The following is a 21,732-nucleotide window of genomic DNA, read 5'->3' on the forward strand; positions in this document are numbered from 1 at the left end:
AATCACTATAAAAGTTGTTTATAATTTATAATCGTGGTCATTCTTATGTTCCCATAATGCTCTTTGCGTTAATGCAAATCGCCAGGATTGGGTCTATGAATAGATACTGGATTGCTGACCTGGCCCACGCCCCTCGCCTCCGCCCCCACCTCCCCACGGCCCCGCCCCTCCAAGAAAAAAGGGTTCTTCTCCCGGTAGATTTTTTTCCATTTTCAGCATTGATAATGGTTATGCCAAAGTCAATTATTTTAACTACTGTTGCTAAGGATGTCCGGTCTGCCTTATTGGGGAGGTCACTAATCGGGTGATGTGGTGCTCTAAAAAATGCTAGAATGGGTGAAAACAACGGAATCCCCCCAGCGACTGACTATCCGGGGATCCCCTAACGGCAGGCTGGGGCCTCAGAGACCACTTGGAAACAGCCATGAAGGAACTGCGCGCTCGGCTAAGCTTCTCCAAGCCCCACACACGCAGCGCTCTCTGTGCCGCATTCCTGCCGGGCGCCGTAAGGCGGGTCGCTCCGCCCCCACTGAGAGAGAGACAGCCCAGGGGGGCGGGAGGGGAGAGGGCTGGCGACAGCCGGGGAGAGGACGGCCGAGGAAACTAGCGGACCGGCCTGCCAGGCAGCGCTGTCACCTGGATTGTACCCGCTAACGACTCGGGACCTAAGAGCACAGCCTCGGCAGGGGGCGGGAGTAGCCCTTCACAGGAACTTTGAGGGGAACGAGGCAACGGCAGAGCAAACCGCTCTGGGGCTACAGAGTAAGAGCGCCGTGACCTCTACCTACACACATGGTGTGCATTTAGTTGGGAATAACGGGAGATATTTTGTAGCAAAACAGCTAGGGGCGATGTGTCGTTTTACGAGTATTGGAGTGGCGCTTGTTTTCGCGGCGAGAACGTTGAATGTTTCTAGTATCCGTTTTTGGAGAAGGGGGGGGGGGGGGGAGTGTATGGTTTTGTTGTAACTTGTTCAGTCGAGTTGTCGTGTCCACGACCCCTGGCTTACTCTTCCACGGATAGACAACTACCATAACAGAAGAACCGTGTGTGTTTTCGGTATGGGTTTCTGCTTGTACAAGTTAGCAGAACGCTGCGCCCCTTCGCTTCCTTATCTACTTATTTTCACCCATGATGTGTTCATTTGTTTTGGTAAGTGTTCCTGCGTCCTAACTAGAAAAACGGCGTTATCTAGCAGACGCCGGCGTGCCCTTGAAGTCGCATAACTTTGGAGGTCCTCAGTTATCTTTTTCAATGTCTAACACAGGAAGTGTTAAATAAGTTAGTAATATTTTTTTGGGAGGGGGGTAGTAGGCTTCTACAATTCGAAGACGTAATGTTTTAGTGCGTTGAACTAGCGCCCGATTTCTGTTCCGAGGTGACGCACATCCTGCTGCGTGCTGTTGTACATTTTGTTTTTAGCCTGGGAGGAACAGGCACAAACCCTTTGGGAAGGTAAACGCGACCCTCTCATACTGCAACTGCTACTTAAACACGGGTCCAGCCTTGCTATTCTACCACGCAGCCGAACATGGGGCGGTAGATTCTGCCAGCGCTAACTGTACGTGCCACGAATACAAGCAAATAACACTTTAGGGTCAAACCACTCCAAAGATACTGGGCAGCATGCAACACTTAGGATTTTATAGCCTCCTATAAGGTATCTTTATAGTTGTTAAATAGAAGATGAGTATTCGCTCTTGCAACACATCTGGACTTAATGAACGCTGCATGGGTTTTCCATGTTTTTGAAAAGTATCTTTGTAGTGCCTTCATGTTTTCCAGGTGCATGCGTGATAAAGTATTATTCCGTTGTTTTTCTTGCATTTGTAGTCTTACTTTTAAAATGGAAAGGATACAACTGCAAGCCCCAGGATTACAAAGAAAAATAGGCCTGTGTGTGGAATTTGAGAGCGCTGTCGTTGTTACACCTGAGTAAACTATTGTGATGGTTTTCTGCATATTTGACAGTAGTTTTTTCTTTTGGATGCATTGCATGCTGTATTAAGAATTGCCTTTATAGCATGCAATAGGGTCTCAGAATGTGTCCTTGTTACTAGTCATTATTGACTCTTGGCAAGTAAGAAATTGTGTGCACCGTGTATGTGGAGAATTGAGAGGGTTGGGGGGAGTAACTTTCTAGGCCTGACTGATAGCTTGGAAATTGAAACATTTTACTCCTGATGTTCTCTTCCAGTCGGTTACCCAAGCATATTGTGTGTTGTTCCATTACTGTTGTTTTGGAATGGCATGGATTATTGTTTAGAAGGCACTTGAAGCTGGCAGTGCTAGTGCTATTTGAGGGAACGTGAAACTGGCACTAGTTTGAGCATGTGTAATTGCTGTGGATGGCTTTTGGGCAATGTGCTTGTCCCACGCTGAGCGGCATAGGTTCGATACCCGGTCCTGTGTTGGGTGGTTGGACTCTGGCAGGAAGCGTTTTGTTTTAGCAGTTCTATGACTGGGCTTTGGAAGTACACTGGTGCACAGTGAGTGGTGCTAGAGACTGGTAGTCCCCACTAACTTTCACTGGGAGTCTGAAAACTGTCATAGTAGCAATGTACAAGGAATGGTAGAGTAAGTGCATTTATCCTCTTTCAACAGTATGGGCCTCAGATCATTTTGTGAAATGCAGGAGGGAAGTGGCTGTCCTGATGGGAACCAGGATGTTGCTCCACAGCATAAGGGCATAGCACGAGATGGTGCGCGCATGTTTGTGTGTGGATCTATTCACTGAAGGGACGTTATGGTTAAGTTGCACTAATCAAAACCTATGAAATTCAATGAATAAAACGTTGCTAAAGGGACATTATAGTTAAAAAGTATAACCTCAGAAATGTGCCAGTTATGATAAGCTAAGCAGCCATAACTCACACCACCACGGTGCACTGCTAAGACGAACACCCAGGACATCAAAGATGACATCACAAATGTCATTGATGACATCACATATCTGGACCACTTGTTTTTGTTCACTGACACATCTAGGCCAGGTGGTTCTGTTCACTGACGGTGTATACAAATTCTAAAAGTGCTATACATAAAGACGTTAACGTTATCATATGTTCTTAAAGTATTAAAACAGAATTCATTTGTGTACATGAAGATAAACTTTAATGTTAGTAACATTTTCTGATGATGCTGTTTCGTTCTTCCTTACTTTAGTTTCCCTACATGTCTCTGATTTGTATGCATTGTGGGTCTACATATGTATTTTGTGTACTAGCACAAGTGTCTGGTAAGTCTTGCATTGTTAGTTATTACATATTTAACATTACTCAACTCCGATAAGGTAGCATTCATTATTGTACTTAACAAAATTACAAGATTATAAATATTGTACTTCTATGGTGCATGCTGCAGCCATTGCCTATGTTTATGAATGATTAGGTTCCTGTATTAACAGAAAAACTCCAATACAATGTTGTTTAGACGAGTATATTCTTTAATAGATTAAGTAGTCACACCTGACATTTTGTTACCAACATTAGAAGCACAATCCCTTGTAGGGAATTTTTGTCAAATTTCACAAGTGATGTCATCAATGACATTTGTGATGTCATCTTTGGCCTGGATGTTAGTATTGGCAGTGCACGGTTGTGGCATGAGTTATGGTTGCTTATCTTACCATAACTAGCGAATTTCTGAGGTTTTCGGTTTTACTCGTAAGCATAACGTCCCTTTTTAACAATGCTTTTTTTCAGAGAATTTCATGGGTTTTTACCAGTGCATGCTATTTCCAACAATTTACTATGCTATTTCCAACAATTTTTACTATTATTATACTTTTGGCCAATTTTACGACGTTTCAACTTAAAACTCTGCCATTACCCACCTTCTAGCATCTTAAGACTTCTATACACTTTTTCAGCAACTTTTTCCATTGTTTTTGCATCGTCGATCCGCGAACATGTAGCGTGATCCCGGACCTTACCAGACAGTACAACGTGACCATGCACATGATGATGATTTTTCCGTAAACGCGTCCACACTTTGCAATTGAGCCCGTGTTTCAAGGACAGTGCGGAACTACATTTTCTACTGATCTAGGAACTTTCAAGCTCAACATGTACCCTTACACAGCTCCTACACCTATACTCATTATCCATTAACAATCTAGTACAAAGCACATACTTGAAAAAATATTAGCAAAGCTGGTAGTTATCTTAGAAATGGCACCAGTTATTGCCATCCCTCCTCCCCAACAGCCACCACCAGCTGGAGTACCTACTCAACAAAAAAAGCGCAGTACTTCCAAAGAAAATGAAGAGGACCAAGAAGATGAGGTAGAGGGAGTGTCTACCTCTACTACCCAGAGAGAATCATGGGCGTGGCAGTTCTTTAACACTTTTGTGAATGTACCAAAGACTAAAGCTACCAAAGTGAAATGCCCTTTGTGCAACTTTACAAAAACATTTATATCTAGATCTTAAATCTTTTTGCAAACGTGTGTGCAGATTTGTACTGCCTCAGTCACAGACTACCTGCGCAGTACTCCTGCGGGACCACCTCCGTGCAGTGCCACAACCAATCCAGTCACCACAATGCTCTCAGAAAGGTTGTTCCTTTCTAAGCAAGTAGTAGGCTGTCTTCCTCCACCTCATCTTCCTCAACCAATACTGTAACCACACAGCCTACATCTGTGGGACACAAAATTCCACTAGCTACCTTGCAAGCAATAAAAGAGGCTGTTGATCCATATCTTTGAAGACAACAGTCCTCTGCATATACTGCAACACACCACTCTGCAGGGGGGGAGCAATTTTGAAGTGCTTTTGAAGCTGTAATCCAGGAGCATGAGAAACACTGCCCCCTACCTTCGAATTAACACAGGCGAAACATCTTCCCCTGTCCACCTCCCCCTCCATATTAGTGCTTGGTGCCTTTTCCCTCCCCACCTTACGTTCTAACCTCTCCTGCAAAAAAATACATACAAAACTGCAAAAGAAAGGTTCCTTTAGGAACCACCTTCCACATTTAAAATATAGAACAAAAAAATCTTATAACCTCATCTACTTTACATTTCTCAGTAAAGTACAAGATTTTCCAACATTTACATTAGAATTTTGTTTTATGCTAATGGGAACAATGTAGCATTCATCCCCGTTCCAGATACTGGAACGGGGGTAACGGCCCGGCAGCCCAAGTTATTGGCCCAAGCGAAGTGAGGGCGGATAATGAGGGCTACGGACCGTTATCCCCCATTCCTGCCCCTGCAAAGGGGGATGCAGGCCATCAGCACCCTGGTTTCCCAAAGTGGGAACCTGGGGTGCTTAAAAAAAAAAAGAAAAATGATTTTTATTCCTACTCCGGGACGCCTGAGCATCCCGTGGTAGGAAGGAAAATCCTTTTCCAAGATGGCCACCATGGAAATAGAAGGCAGGGCTCCGTACAGAGCCCCTCTTCCCTTTCCATGGCAACCTGCAAAAGGCGAAAGAGGGAACCCTATGACCATATTACCAGGAGCACATTTATTTTCCCTTTCAAACCTATCCCACTTTTGAATAACTTTACCACATAGCCGGTCCGAGGTGGACATGGCCACTTTAACCCCATTTGTTACAGCTTGTCATGGGCAGTAGCCAGATTGTCTGGGTCATGACCTTATGCCATGACCCAGACACCCTGGCCACTGGCTATACCCAAGTCACTAAAGGTATATCCCTATTTTTTTGTACATACAATATGACACTTGTCAAAAAATAAAACACAGGTACATTTGCAAAACCATGCTTTAAGGTCCTTGCCAATGCTCCTTACAGGAGTTTGCTGGAAAATTGGCCAGGTTTTATTTTTTCAAAAGTGTCAAAATGTATGTACATGCAATAGTCATATAATTTAGCCCCCACTTGACCAAATCCATTCAGACTTTAGACAAACATTCAAGGTTGGGGTCTATAATCTTTCTGAAAACATTTGTCCACATTGGTCAAATGGCCACCAAGTTATAAGCCATCCAAACATTTTGAGACCACCCTCCTAATTTAGCCCCCGCTTGACAAAATCCCGCCAAACTTTACAAAAACATTTATATCTCGATCTTAAATCTTTTTGCAAACGTGTGTGCAGATTTGTTAAATGGCACCACATGAGCCCTCTTGACAAAACGGCTCCACACTTTCCCGAACCATTCAGAATCTGGAATAGAATATAATTCCAGAAATGTATGCAGTTTAATTGAGTGTTGCCAAAGTTATAAGCCATCCAGAAACTGCTTTTCACCAACCATATAATGCCGAAATAGGCATAGATGTCCCGGAACATCACAGGACTGTACCCTAACATACGGACTATTCACGGACTTCGGGGATGAAAAACACCTGTTTTTGGATTCTTACGGCCATATCCCATCCTCATCACCCCTCACCTCCCCAGATATTGTTTGTTAAGTTTGACAAGTGCAATGTTGTGTTTTTTGTGAAGTTTTTACTGCAATGTTCGTGGACAGTGGCGGCTGTTGGTGAATTCAACATGGCGGGCATTTCCAAAAATGTGACGCACTTCACGCTTTTCACCATCCAATCAGTGGGTGTGTCCGAGGCCCGCAGACATCACGTTGCCCTCTAAGCCAATCGGATGCTCATCCCCGGTCCGAACAGGGAAGTGCATCCGTGGACTGGACCCACATGTCACTTTTTTTTTTTTTTTCTTTTTTTTTTTTTACCTACATTTGTGCCGTTTAAAAAAAAAATACTGGGCAGATTTACACCAAATTTATAAAAGCATACTTTCGGGACTAAGCCGCAGCACCTGCCGCAAATTTGGTGAAATCCGTCCAGTGGTTTGGGCTGTAGACGTGAGCATTTCCTTCCATTGCGTATATGGAAAAAACGGAAATTTTGGGACCCCCCCTATGACTTTGCCCCCCCCCCCCTTGATTCAGTGAAGTTTAGTGAGGTTTCGTCAATCTGATGGGGCCATATACTTTTTTTGAGCAAGTTTGGTAAGGATTCGTCCGGGGGGAGGGGGAAATGTTATAAGCAACCCAAAAAGTGCTCTTCCTATGGGTTGTGCAACTTAACTAAAGGGCCGCTACCGCAGGCCCTGTAAAATATATGATCATTTTTGTAAGGATTTGTTGACCAGCACCAGTTATAAGCCACCCAAAACCGATCTTCCTATAGGTTGAGCAACTTAACCATAACTACATGGTCCCTACCGCAGAGCCTGTAATCTTTTTCCCCTGCATTTCTTCTCCTTGGCCCTGTCAAGGCTTCAAGATATACGCTGGCCTCTGGAGATTAGCAGCAAGGTAGCGAATGGGTTTGGTTGTCCTTGCATTTTACATGATGCAATGAGATGATGGTCTGCAGATGCAGCCAGTGCTCAGTCCTGAGGTTGTCTCTTTATGAAGGGCATTCGCATAGACTTGAAATATTTGATGTTTCCATGTACACTCTGTTGCACAAGTTGCAATTGTTATTATTCGGAGCAGGAGTGTTTCAAACGGAGATACAAATGGAAAAGTCGCAAATAACTAATTTAATGATTATTATTCTTCTTTTTTTTTTTTTAACCTTTCTAGGCCCGATGTGTGTTACTAGTCGAATTTCATTTAGAATGCATCCCTTTTGCCCTCATTTTCCAAATTGTTTTCTGGGTGGAAAACTGGGATCCCTGTATAAAGATGGGTCCCAATTGACCAAACCTGGTAAAATCAATATTCAATAATGGAGTACTCAAAATGCACGACAAAACCTAGCTTTATTCAAAACATAGCATCTCCGCCGGGACAGCATATACGCAGCTCTCACTGTTACAATGAGTGTGAGCGGAATTTGTACTAAAAATACATAAGCAATGATATCAGTTACAAAGTGTTGGTTTCCTCATTGATTTGTACATATCTGATGGCTCTTCCTGAGCCCAACTCATCATAGATTATATTTACACTACATTATTACTTTGGCCACTAGTTAGCTGGTGTTACTCATCCATGATGATGTGGCAAGAGGGATTTCTATTGGTTGGCACTTTACTCACCAACTTTGGACACTTTGACAGGACATCAAAATATGGGAGAGACAAAGGGCAGATGGAGAGAGAGAAGTCCATGGTCTGCACTAATTCCAATAAAAAATACTCTCCATCATTCCCAAGCCATGTGGCCTATCAGCTCCTTTGTGTTTGGCATTTTGTGTTGGGCATTTTGTATCATCTCATGTCTGTGTGTGCGCCAGGGAGTTTCAGCTAGGTGGCTTATCTGTGATTGGCTCAAAATGAATAGCCAGCATTTTCCAGGTCTTGATCACATGTGAGGGGACCGTGTTGCAGAAATAATTTCTTCCTATTTAGTAGGCTTTTAGCTAATTCTAATGTGCATGTTGTACTCTTTGTCGCCGCTAGAGACACACTTTGTCTATCCGCTATAGTCTGTCTGGCATACTGATCTCATGCATCTGGACATCAATGGCTGTTTTTGCTCTTATTGTAACTTAATTAACTGGAGTCTACTGCTTCTCATTCAGGGAACCGTTATCTCGCCCTTGCGTTCTACACATCCACTACTCCCTTCCGTGCATCTGACCTTGGTGCTTGCTACAGTCTGGGCAGCTTCTAAAATAAATGTGTTTTTATTAATTCAGCATCTTGTCCTTGCTTGCTCCTGGGCCTGCTCCGGAGTCGGTGCTAGGAAAATTGGCTGTACCTCTGTGCTTCTCGTCCCTGTGCTGGCGACCTATGTTTGTCTCTGTTCATGTACATTCACCTTGTGCATCTGCCATACGTTGGTTTCCCTGCCCATGAATGCTGCATCTTACCTGCCTATAATTTCATCTGACCAATCGGTGTAATGACTCCTCCTCCCTTCTGTGTTATATACAGTACCCTACTTGTGCTTACTGCTATCTAACTGAGCTTGCTAACGCAGGTTCAAATCCCGGCAGGGCCAAACTCAGCCTTTCATCCTTCCGAGGTCGATAAATGAGCACCACACACCGTGGGTAATAATAAGCAGCCCTCAGATACCTGAGGGTTTGTAGTGCTATATAAATGCGAAATTATTATTATTTATTTTTATTAACTATAATCCCTACGAGTGTCGCACAACCTAACTAATTATTTATGGCAAAGGCATGTGCATTGACTGTTTAAAGTATTGTTTATTGGAAACTGCTTAAGTTTGTCTCATCTCTCACCCTTACATTCATGTGGTGGTAGAGCTGTCTCAGCTGGTATCGTTTCTCACCTGTACTATAATGGTCAGGGGCAGGAAGGGGTACTTGCATAGTGGCAGTGGACTATACCTGCGTATTCATCTGCCTCATTACACCTGCAACTTTTTCAAAATGATCTTTGAGTCAGCTTTTTGAGGAATGTTTCTTATCCAAAATCTTTTGTTTTAGAGGTATTGAAGTGGTGTTAAGGCAACTGTTTAGTTACACAAAATCCTTGAATTGTGCTCAGTGTTGGAAGTTGTCTAAGGCCCTCATTGTGCAGCTCCAGGGCATGTCTGTGACATCACAAGTAATCCCCTCTGCTAGTGATATTTTATCTGAATGTGAGAAATGTGCAAGAATTAAACAATGCCTGGAACACATTATGCATTTATTTTATAATCTGAGGGGAAGAGTGGCCAGAATCTTTTTGCTCAATTCGAGGGGAAACGGACAAACCTTTTTAGTCAAGGTTGCCATTGAGTCGTACTGGAAGCCATCAGTAACAAACAAAACATTTGAAGAATGGGATCACATAGAAAACTTCAGTAGTTCAGAAAATATGAAACTGTATAGGGACTACTTAAATATGCCTGATGGCGGCCATGCTGGTTTTGTACCCCAACCATATGTAGTCAAGGCTCCTTCCTGTGCCACCAGGACATCAATGTTATGTTTTAAAGTGTCTTCATACCCTGGAGGTACTTGGGCCACGGTTAGGCATCCCATGCACTAATAGAACCTGTACGCTGTGTAATCTGGATGAGGCTGAGACCGGGAAACGTTTAATGTTAAAATGTGTGGTTTTGCTGTCTAGATGTATGTTCTATGATAGTCGTTTTATCCACAAGCCCTCCGCTGTGTTCTCGTAGAATTTGTGGCGACATTTGTTCTGCACAAAGTATCTGGCCTTATCTATTGCTCTCATTTCCTTTTACTAGAAGAAAATATTGCAGTTTAAGAATGTTATATCTGCTCAAACAAAACTGTTATTAATTTTGGGGTTTTGATATATGTTCAGGTTCCTCTGCGGCAATATTATTTTAAGGAGGATGATGATGAATTAACCCTTGTATTCATTTTAACAATGTTTTAATAGTGTAAGTGTGTTTGAAATGCTATGATTTTTATATGTAGTTTATTATTAAAATGTTATGAATTTGTGAAGTTTTAATGTAAAACCAAAACACAATAAAGAAACCAAAGAAATATTTCTACAGCTCTTAAATGGGTGGTATGGTTTAAAGAGCAATGTTTCACTTTGCTGCTAAGAGTACTGGTCAGGCCCTGCAGTCTCTTTACTGTGTTGGGTGGAACTTCCAGGTATGCCAGAGCGATGCTGGATGTTCGCAGACTTGGAGAGCCCAACTCCCTCCTCCAGTATACACAGAGAACTCAGTCAACGGCATGTTCAAACTGCTGTTTATTGCAAATAAAACCAACCGGCATCAATACAAAAACACGGGTGATTCCAGTACTTCTCAACGTCTCCTGGCTCGCAGGCCAGTTTTACTCCAAAATGGCATCATTACTCCGTCATCACTTGGGCTCTTCTCAAAAAACCTATTGGTGTGAGGGATTTGCCATGGGGAGTCTGATAACCTACATCGTTACCTATCCATGTTATTTTACTGGCTCTTACATGTCAAGTGGCTGGCCTGTCCCATCTCCAATTCACTATTACCTTGTTGCAGAGTAGTGGGCTTACCATTGGTTCTTGTCTGTTGCCATCCACACCTGGAATATTAAACTGTGATTAGATAGAGCTGATTCCCCCATCCGCTGCCCCCCCATGCCTGGGACTCGAATGAGTTCTCAGCTCGCTGTGCACCTTTTCTAGGTAATGTGAACGATTATGTGTCTGTATTGTAACTTGTGTACACCACCTTGCTTTATGAGAATATTCTCCTAATGGTAGCAAAACTTGTTGCAGTCTGCGTCTGGTTGTTGGGACTGGCTTCTCTTTCCCACTCTGGAAGAATGTCCATTGTTTCATTCGGCTGTACCACGTTTTTAGAGACCACAAAACCGAGCTCTGCAGCTCATAATTATGAGGATTTATTCAGTTTCTCTGCAGCTTGTGTCTTTGTCGTTTGGGGATTGGAATGTGTCTTAATAACTCTCGACCTTGGCTGTGGGCCCTGTCTCGCGCGTCTTGCTCTCTGGCCAGCCTGAATCGGCTCAGCTCGTCTCTTGCTCAGTGATTTGAGGCCTGCTGTAATTTTCCTAAACCTTATAATGCAGTTTCTGTATTGTCCATGTTATACTACATTCCCTATGAGTTAGCTATAGGTGGTTCAATCTGGTTCCATATGCACTCCTGTATGTCCACGTGACTATTGGCTTTAAGCATCTCTAAGCTTGCTCAGGATCTCTTGTGCCTTGCGGTTCTGCATTGCTGCATTGAACTGTGTGCTCATGTTCTTCATCTATTAGAGTGTGTGTTTGTGTGATGCAGTGCGGACCGCACGTGTGCTTCATGTCTAACGCTGCCATGCCGTTGTGTGACTAATGACGTCAGTAACATGGCTTCTTGGTGCTTAGTCCAGGCTGTCCATGTAGGTGTCTCTGTTCACGATCATGGGCTCCTCTGCCAGACATGTAAAGACTTGTATTGCATTTGGTCTGCGTGGCTGAATGAGAGGGTACTTGTCAATCATTGGCCCGCTTGGGATTCGTCCGAAATAAGCTGGGTGGCAGCGAGTATTCCTGGCCTTTCATCTCGTTGTGAACTTACTGGGGCGGGGGGGTGGTCTCAGTACCCCGACTCCCTCTTCAACTGCCACTAGGATCAGTGATCACTTTAACTCCATAAATGTCAGATGGTATATACTGCATCTGCTCGCATCCACTAAACATGCACCAATATGATGTTGTGTCTTTAAATGGGACAAGAGATTTTGTTACACAGACAGGTAGTTGGTCTCCAGTCATGTCATCAGTGTGCTCCATTGCTGCGCTATCGGATGGCTGAGTTAAGGTTGTATAGCTTCTAACACTTGCCTAATGTCAAGTCTTTTGTTACATTAAACTATCACTATCACAGGGCAACGACATGGGAATGAAAGGCAATTATAATAATAATAATGAAGAGAGAAAATGAGCTTTCAGAGCATGGAGAGAGAGGGAGAGGGAGATATATATATATATATATATATATATATATATATATCTGAACTGGCAAAAACAGTAAGTGAAGACCTGTGAGATAGCACAGGCCAGTTGGAGCCAAATGGCAAGTGCTTGGGGTGGGTGAAGGATCAAGGCTATTTGGGTGGGAGACCAGGACCCAGAGGGACACAAGGGCCCTGGTCCCCAATCCCAGTGACTGTGAGATTTAGCAAGGGAGAGAGACTGGGAAGGAGGCAGTGAAAAGGGAAGTCTTGAGGAGGTTCCGGGATTTGAGGAAATCTGGCTCAAGTCGGAGATGAAGGGGGAGGCTGTTCCAGAGGAGGGAGCTAGCCGAGGAAAGAGAACGGCCACCAGCTCACTGTTGCAGGTGTGGGAAGGAAGTTGATGACAGATGGCATGCGCTGGTCGAAGCATAGGAGATTGCGTTGAGGACCCTGAGCCACGATTGTGCCATTGCGATGGACATCAATTATACTCCTAGATCACGAGAAGCCAGCCAAGAGTACTTCCCATCAAGAGCCACCTTTAATGGGTGAGGATATGAAAGGGGAGAGAGAGTGGATATGAGATGAGGAGTCCAAAGATCTGGAGAGGGGACAGAGAAGAGGATGTCAGTGAAAACCTGTCTGGAAGTTGCACTGATCTAGCTGTTTGCGATGGGTGGGCCAGGATTAGTGGTCAGGATGTCTTGTTTAAAAAATCTTTTCCTTCCAGACTTTGTGAGTGTGAGGATAGGTGAATATTATAGCAGTTAGAATAGGAAGGAGATATGGTGTGTGCCATAGTGGCGTAGAGGTAAGGATTGAAGAAAGAGGAGAGACTGCACAGCACGAACACACAAACTCACCAGCCAAGAAAGCAAGAAAGAAAAACCGATGCAATAGTAACACTTGACTGCCAGAAATGTGGGTGATTCGAATTACCGAATAAACGCAGAAATGCAATGCCAAATGTGGATGCAGCATTGTTAAAACACAGTACGATGTGAATTACTGAATAAGCACAGAAATGCAGGAAGGAAAGGGTTGTGGTGAGCAAAGAAAGCCAGAATGGCAACGGCACACCTAGGTTTGGCCGCTGTGTGAGTTAGAAAAGGCATAGCAGTATCCAGGACATCACTCGCAGGTATTCATGGTGTGAGAACACAGTTCCAGATTGACAAGTTTGTGGGGTAGGAGTGTATTTGATTGGAGGCTGTCCATGAGGCTGTGGGGTGGTGGATTGTGAGGTGCTGCAGGGGTGGGATGGGAGGGGCATTCTGAGCCAGTTCCCCGATGTCTGATCAAGTCCCAGGCTGGCCAATCACAGTGAGGGCAGGTCTGTCTGTTGAGGCACTGCACAGATGGCAATCGTGTTGGCCATCTTGGCATGAGGCCACATGATGTAGTGGTGCAGCCCCACCAAGCCTCGCTGATGTTTACGGGCCCCAGATAAGATCAGGATGCACAGCCCGGTCAACAGAGCACCCGGGCCTTGCGCAGCTAAATATGGGTACAATTGCAGGTATTTATTAAAAAAATGCACGAGTGCCCAAAAAATTCTTTAAAGCCCATCAGGGCCTACCTGTGTTGCAGGGCTACCGTATGGAGCAGTAGTGGGGGCCTCCAGGCCATGAGGTAAGCAAAGATGCCTCCAGCACCTTCCCTTGGTGCGAGCGAACATTGATGTGTTGCTTGCGTCTATTGGTGCAGGTAATATTCTTCATGTTTAAATGGAAGTTTGACATAGTGTCTGCGATTCTTCATGGCGATATTTCTGCTTTGTGTCTAGTGCATCTGTGTGTCCGTCTGGCAGTGATGTCACTTGCTCTCACCATCTTCAGTTACAGCATGTTAATTTCTTCCATTGTTTGCAGATTCATTTTTTCTTCGACTGTTCCAGAGTAAGGCCAGTAGAGTTGTCTTATTGAGCAGCGCCTCTCGCGCTTGTGGTATAGTGGCGGGGAAGGGGTGGACGCCATAAAAGACGTACTTCTCTCGTTTCTGCGATTCAGAGACTGGGGAAGGACCAAAACCATGAATGAAGCATTCATTTGCCTCTCAACACCTATCTTCCCAGGTGCCTTGTATACTATTATCTACATATTTTCTGTTTTCTCAGGCCCTCTGCACTGCATTAGCCACCAACTTCATTGCAGAAACCCAGGACATCCTGAGCACTCTCTCCTCCCCTCTTTCCCCCTGCCCCAATCCTATCCCTTACCAGCCATCTCTCATGAACTTCCTTCCTGTATCTGTTACTCCTTCTGACACTCTCTGTCCCTTCTACTCTTCCGACTGGGTAGCATGCCAATGTACCCTCACCAGAAAACCCCTGGTTACGCTAAATTCCCACTCTGCAATCACACACTTTGCTGACATCTGCCTCTTCCTTGAAGACCTTGACCTGGACATACTCGCTCTTACCGAAACATGGTTCAAGACCAGCTCAGTCACTTTTTTTGACTCCCTTCTCTCCAATGGCTACAAGATCATCTCTAAGCCGCACCCCAACTGTGATGGCGGCAGGGTTGCCCTGATCTTCCCTGAGTGGAGTCCCTTCTTCCCAGTGCTCCAGATAAGATTTTGAGGTGGGAGTATTTTAATCCCTATTTTTCAACTTTGAGAGTAAATGTTTTAAGAGTAAAAATTACTTTTCTCCTTTGCAAGAGAGTAAAATGTATGTAATATCCTGCCAACATGTGCAAAAACTGTATGGAAATACTTGCTATGCGGCAGCTTTCTGCATTGTGACAGTATATACCTTTCATTATTTCTCTAAGGTCTGGCCATTCAATCTCGCCTGTACATATTTAAATGTTGAAAACACAAAAACCTAACCAATTGCATAGCAAAGCAACATGAATTGCATTGTATGTTTTGAGGTTCAATAGCATAATTGTCTTTTGGTGTTTAATGAAAGTCCTCATTTCCTGGAGCTATTACTACCTAATGGTATGCCAATGTTATGATACAACAGTGCAGGGAGGCAAGATCTCCATGCCAAATTCTATATCTAATATCATGGTCAAATGTTATAGCGCGTTTGACAAAGCACTGTACATAGAAAATATTTATCACAATTATCACCAAACTGAAGTCGGTACTACTTTATCGACCTCGAAAGGATGAAAGGCTGAGTTGGCCTTTCTGGGATTCGAACCTGCAACCTACTGATCAGGTACAGATCGTAGCAAATGAGTGCTCAACCGGCTGAGCTATCTTACTGGCTAACATCCTTCAGAGGTCAGTTAACTGAGCATCGACTGAGGTATAATAATCACAGTGCCTAGATGTCGGACGAACCCTGTATGAAGCGCTAAATAAAGTTAAATACCTACCTGTATTATCACAGTGACAGGTTTTGCTGAGTTTCTATTTCAATTACAAATGTAACTTTCATTTGTTTTTGAACAGCGTTTGCACCTCCTGGAGAGTCGGGTTTTGGATGTTTTAATTGTAGTCTTCAAGATGTGAGAGGCTAGAACACCTGTGATTGGTGTAATGACAATCAATCACCCTTCAGCAAAGACTCTGCTGCCACTGACCATTTATAGTAATGTACCCCATTGACTGCAGGTTTGAATGGATGTAAACTAGACCGTGCATAATATTATTTTATAGACTGCTTTTATGATTAGAGTGTAAATTAAGTGTACAAATCTGCCTCCACATGATTATAAACACAGCACAGGAACTCTGAAAAATACAATTGTGAAATAATGGTTTGCATTCACTGGAAAAGAAGCATAATTTGTAACAAAATGCTAATTCTCAATTGCAACTTAGTTTTCCATCTTATTCATTAAACTCTCATAAAATGATAGGAAAATAATTATGCACAGTGCTGTTTGCTCCGCGAGTAGTAACACTGCAGAAGCTGAATGGAAATAACCATTCCTTTAATTAATCAATCAATCAATCATTAGTAAGGCTTTACAAGTTGATCTGTTAGGCAACTCCTGTCAGTCCTTGGCTTCTTTTTAGAAATGAGTTCGAGTAGGACCATGTAAAATTCCATGTCGCAGTTCACTGGAGTGTGACGGTAATAAGCCTAAACCGTCATTACTTGGTTGGACATGAAAGGAAAAACTCCAGGACTCTGCGCCGTTGGATGTTGATTATGCTTTTAATACTTGCTAGTCAACGCGAGAGACGGAACCCTCACAGGGCTTGGACATTGGGATCAGGCCATTAACAACCCTTTCAATTAACTAACAAACGGGTCATTCCGTTTAAAGTATTTTTGGCCCTGATTTGATGAAGGCCCAGCGAGCTGAAACACGTGTAATCGAGAAAAAGGCACATTTTTGTTTTTGAAGATCCAGTTTTAAAAGTATAATCAACATCCAACGGCGCAGAGTCCTGCAGTTTTTCCTTTTTGGCATTCCTTTAATCAGTGTGCAGTTTCTTTTTTGAAAGGGTTCAGAGAAATACATTCTGTTTCAGAGGCTTTTATCCATGGCATAGCTTGCAATTACATCCATGTAGATACAATTCAAAAGAAGTGTTCTGGTTTGTGTCAATTAACCTGACCTTTGCACTGCCCTCTGCTCTAAACCTGTGTGTAAATGTACCCAGGAAAATAATAACGCTGTCGTATTTCCAAGATTTTCATGCGCAAAAAGTCCTGGAATGCACCTTATCTGGAGGCCTGCTTCTTCCCTTATTCTCAGCCAGCCATACTCCTCCTTCGAGAGTATGGTCTGCAAGCTAGTCCTCTCTCTACTACTTCCTACTTGATCATGGCCACTATCGACCACCTGGCTCAATCACTGTTCCTCTCAGAATGGGCGGATTTCTCCTCCTCTCCTGTCATCTACCTCTAAACTCCTACTAGAGGACTTCAACGTCCTCTTTGACTCCTTAATCATGGCCAATACTCTTACATGACCTTTGCACCTCGCTCTCCCTCTCCATTCTGCCCTCTGGTCTTACCCACTCAGCTGGACACACTGTTGATGCCTTCATCCACACTGTCGATGTCTTCATCCACAATGATCTTCGGCTCTCCCCCACCCCCTCTCATCACCCCTCTATCCTGGTAAGACCACTCCCTCCCCTCCTCTCCTCTCGGCCCTCTCAGTCCCCTGAGCGACCTCGGCTCCCTCAGCTCTGCCAACCTTGTTCTCTGACATTCGCCCGATGAAATGACTGTCAGCTGCTGCCTTTGCATCCACCTTCACCCCTCCTCCTCACACTGCAGACTCTACCGCTGATGTTACTCTTAGCAACCTCTACCTCCCCATCACCAAAACACTCAATATCCTTGCCGCAGTCATGAGGATTTTCCTGAAACATGCCACCAAATGTAACACTTGGTCCGATTCTGATCTAGAAGCGCTGATGTGCAAGTGCTGAGCTGCCGAACGAGTAGCAGACCTCAAGCTCATCCTTTGACAAACTGGCCTGACACCTTCTCCAAAGGCAATACCGTCTCTCGATTCGCTCCAAGAAGGACACACGTCCAGGCTCCCATATCTGGTGCATCCAACAACATGGCTGAACACTTTAAAATCTGCAAGGAACTAGCCAATCCCTCTGCAGTCTCCACCACGCCTCCTCCCTCTCAGGCTCTTTGCACTGCATTGGCCACCCACTTCACTGCAAAAACTCAGGACATCCTGAGCACTCTCTCTGCCCCCTTCTCCCTTTCCCACCCTCCTCCCGTCCCCCTGCCACCTCTGGCCTCCCATCCTCCCTCAGCTTTCATCTCCTCCTTCTCTCCTATCACACCGATGAGGTCTCTAGGGTTGTCCGCTTATGAAGGTCTCATCCAAACAGGTACCCCTTGTTCGTCCCGAACTATTAAGGACAACATTGGCTCCCTTGTACTTGCTAGTTCCACAATCACTCCCTTGTTACTGGGTCTTTTCCCTCTTCCCTGAAGCACCCTTGTGCGCTCCCTCGCCTTCTGCCTACTTCGCATGTCCGGCTAACTATCCTCCCATCTCGATCACCCACTTCCTTGGGAAACTCCTGCAGGAATTGTTCCTCCCACAACTGACTCAGCATACTGGGCAGGTTGGTTGCCTACCCGACAATCAATAGGGATTCCGAGAGTCCAGAGGCATGGAAACTGCTCTCCTGAACACCTGTGAAGAACTGCTTGCATCTCTGGACTCCAACGCTCCCGCTATTCTCATTCTCCTCAATGTCTCCTCTGCATTTGATACGGTCAAGCACTCCATCCTCACAAAACGCCTCCATGATACCCTTGGTATCTCAGAGCGGGCACTGGCCTAGCTGATCTCCTTCCTCACCGATTGTCCCTCACAGGTTATCCTGGGCTCTTTCTCTACTCCCAACTCTATCTCTACCTGTGGTGTCCCCCAGGCCTCCAACCTCTCATCCTGGCTCTTTAACGTCTATCTCGCTCCACTTGCCCACATTATTTCCACTTTTTTTTTTTTATTTTTTTATTGCAATTTCTAGTTTCTTACAAACTTTTATTACAACTTTCTTCCTCAATTTTCTTCCTCAATCGCTTCACCCCTACAATTACGTTGACATCTAGAATTTGCCAGTTCCTTGGTTCATGATTTCATAATTTGCTCCAGAAAGCTTATAACTGCACAAGTCAAGTGAACTGAGGTCCCGCTTAAAATTTTCAGCCACAGTTCTTCCATACAATCGGTTTGAGGGGCGAACCTAAGTAGATGGAGAGACCTTGTGTCCTTCAGTGAGTGACAATCAGTCAGAAGATGTTTTAGGGATTCTGAGTGATTTCCACAGAACCTACATGTGGGGTCTTTTACGTTGTCGATGTGTCGGAGAAAGCACATTTGTCTGGTTTTGTGGAGGTTTGTTCTTAAACGCAGAAAGCCATCTCTGTGATGGCGAGATGGGAATGTCCTCAAATATTTTGGTAAGCAGTCTAATTTGTTAGGAATCATGCTCAGATCTATTGCGGTCTTTAATTCATTAAGTTTTTCCATGTTGTCAATCCAGAGATGACATCTCAATTTTTTTTTTGCGTTTTGGGGTCGTTCTATCAACATCTCCATGTTGATGTGTGCAGCTTGCATAATTGATTTTACTTTTTCGGCCCATACTTTTTGTAAGGTGTTTGAATTTAAGTTATTTTGTGAGTTGAAAAGTTTAAATGCTGACTCAACCTTCTCCAAGGACATCTTTCGTAGTAAAGTCATTGATTTCCAAATGACAGCTCCGTACATTGGTTCGAGTCCCAACTCGTGGCGAATTACTGATACTGACAGGTATTTAGGGAGTCTTAACACGCGACGCCAGAATAAGCCCTCAAGTTTTGGCCAGATCCTGAGGTCGATGTTCCAGCCTGTCTCTGCACCAAACGTCAAGGATGGTATCACCTTTTGTTGGTAGAAGGTTCGTACTGGAATCAGGGAGAATTTTCCAAATTGTGAATGTATCTTTGCACCTTGTAGGGACAAGGTTTTTATTCTTTTTTCAAGTTCGGACACCCAGCTCCATTCTCTTATAGACATGGAGAATGGAATCCCCAAGTATCGAATTGAGGTCACTTCCTCAATCGTGACATTGTTTATAATCCACTTGAATTTCTTGTTTTTCTGGCTCTCACCATCACCTAATTTCAAAATTTTTGTTTTATCAACATTAATTTTTAGGTCGTGATCCCTCATATAGCTGTTCAATGCATTTAGTAGCCTCTGTAGCCCTATTTGCGTTTTGTCAACTAGGACAAAGTCGTCGGCGTAAATCAGGTAGCTTACAGGAGTGCCGTTGAGTTTGGGAGGAAAGCAGTGGGTATTTGTTAATGCGTCTGACACATCTGCAATGTATAATTTGAAGAGTTCCGCTGCTAGAGGGCAGCCTTGCTTCACTCCTTTTTTCGTTGAAATAGCTTCAGAAAGTACACCGTCCTTGTTCAACCTTATTTTGACTGATGTTGATTCGTGTAAGGCTTTTATGGGATTTAATATGTTTGGAGGACAGTTCCATTTTTTCAGTTTTCCCCAGAGTTTTTCTCGGTTGATTCCGTCGAAAGCTTGTTGCAGGTCTATAAATGCAAAAAACAGTATTCCCTTGGTCCTCAGGGCTTCCAGCTTTAGTAGATTAAGTATAGCAAGGTTGTTTTCGGTGCCCACTCCCTTTGTAAAGCCAGTTTGACGTACATCGTTTAAACCGCAGCGGCGTGCCCAAGCTGAGATCTTTTTTTGTAGAAACGAGGCAAAGACTTTCCCGATGGTATCCAGTAACGCGATAGGGCGATAATTGGCAGGTACATCTCTGTTGCCCTTTTTGTAGATCGGGACAATGATAGCCTCCAACCAGGATGACGGAATTGTCCTGGAGGAGGCTATTGTCACAAATAGATCGGCTATGAACTTTGCCCATTCTTGAGGATGTTGTTTAAGCATGATGTTCGATATTCCATCTGGGCCAGCTGCTCGGGAATTTTTTAACTTTGTTATGGCGCCATGTATGGTCTTTGCGGTCTCTGCAATATCCCAGCGCACGTTTTCACCATTTTTTCCGTCCACCAACGTAATGCTAGTGGATGAGAAGATGTTTCCAAAATGCGCTACCCAGGCCGCCTCGGGTATACGGTTTGCCATGATTACAGCTTGATTTGGCTGATCCATATTTAAGATTTTCCAAATGTCTCTGGTGTTCTGAGATCTTATTAAGGACAACATCTCCTCGCCACGTTCTTGATCACGTTGGAGGGCAAAAGCTTTTGTCCAGTTTCGATATAATTGTTTTCGGTGTTTAATTTTTGCTACTTTGTTAACGCTACTTTCTGCTCTTAGTTCTTTCAGATCTTTCCTCAGTTTCTTTCTCTCGTTATTCTGAGATACACTCCATGTGTGTTTGTGGTTGGACACTGAAGTGTTCTTTCTTGGATGGGAGCTGGCCACAGTTAGGAGAATGGCAGGATAATCAGTAAAGGTTGTTGATGCTTCATTTTTTAATTGAAAGTCGGCAGTGAGGTGTTGTATCTGTTTTGAGGACATCCGGATTCTGTTGCGGCTGGCGTTCACCTCTAAGTGGGTGCATGCCGTGCTGCTTAGACGCTTACAGTGGGGTTGCCAGTGCATTTTCAACGGAAAATGATTGCTGTTCTTCGTTGGCGTAATCTGCATATTAATGATTGTCGGCATCAGGTTATTTGAGACCCAGATGTAATCCAGGGTTTTCTTTAGTCCCATGTTCGTCCACGTAATTTGCGGCGGAGTGTCACCCGGGACATTGCCGTTTAACATGGTACAATCTCTGGCTTCCATAGCCTCCTGCCATCTTGTTCTTTTAGAAGAGTCCTTGAGATCCTTATTGCAGCAATGACTGAAGTCCAAGTGGTTTCCATTGAACCAAGATGTATTTAAGTCACCGCACACAATTATCCACAGATTGTAAAGCTTTCTTAAATTTGTGTCGATTATTGTTGTTATTGAGTGAATAAAAGCCCCAGCCGAGATCTTTGCAGGGTTCCAATATACGTTAACTAGCAAAAGATGTTGAGGTGA

General features: G+C 44.0%; 1 protein-coding gene across 5 annotated transcripts in view; it reads left to right on the top strand.

Annotated features, from left to right (window-relative positions):
• Window positions 1-443: 443 nt before the first annotated feature.
• The window catches only part of ST3GAL6 (ST3 beta-galactoside alpha-2,3-sialyltransferase 6), a 773,060-nt gene continuing 751,771 nt past the window's right edge, over window positions 444-21,732 (top strand). Inside the window, exon 1 of one of the 5 annotated variants that reach the window (XM_069637206.1) lies at window positions 444-762. The gene's annotated coding sequence lies outside the window, so the exon portion shown is untranslated. Of the gene's footprint in view, window positions 796-21,732 lie in introns of all 5 variants that reach the window. The other 4 variants (XM_069637209.1, XM_069637205.1, XM_069637208.1 and 1 more) reach the window with 4 other exon arrangements.

This window comes from Ambystoma mexicanum, chromosome 7p (assembly GCF_040938575.1).
Source record: "Ambystoma mexicanum isolate Mex_15411 chromosome 7p, UKY_AmexF1_1, whole genome shotgun sequence".
NCBI classification, from domain to species: Eukaryota; Metazoa; Chordata; class Amphibia; order Caudata; family Ambystomatidae; genus Ambystoma; species Ambystoma mexicanum.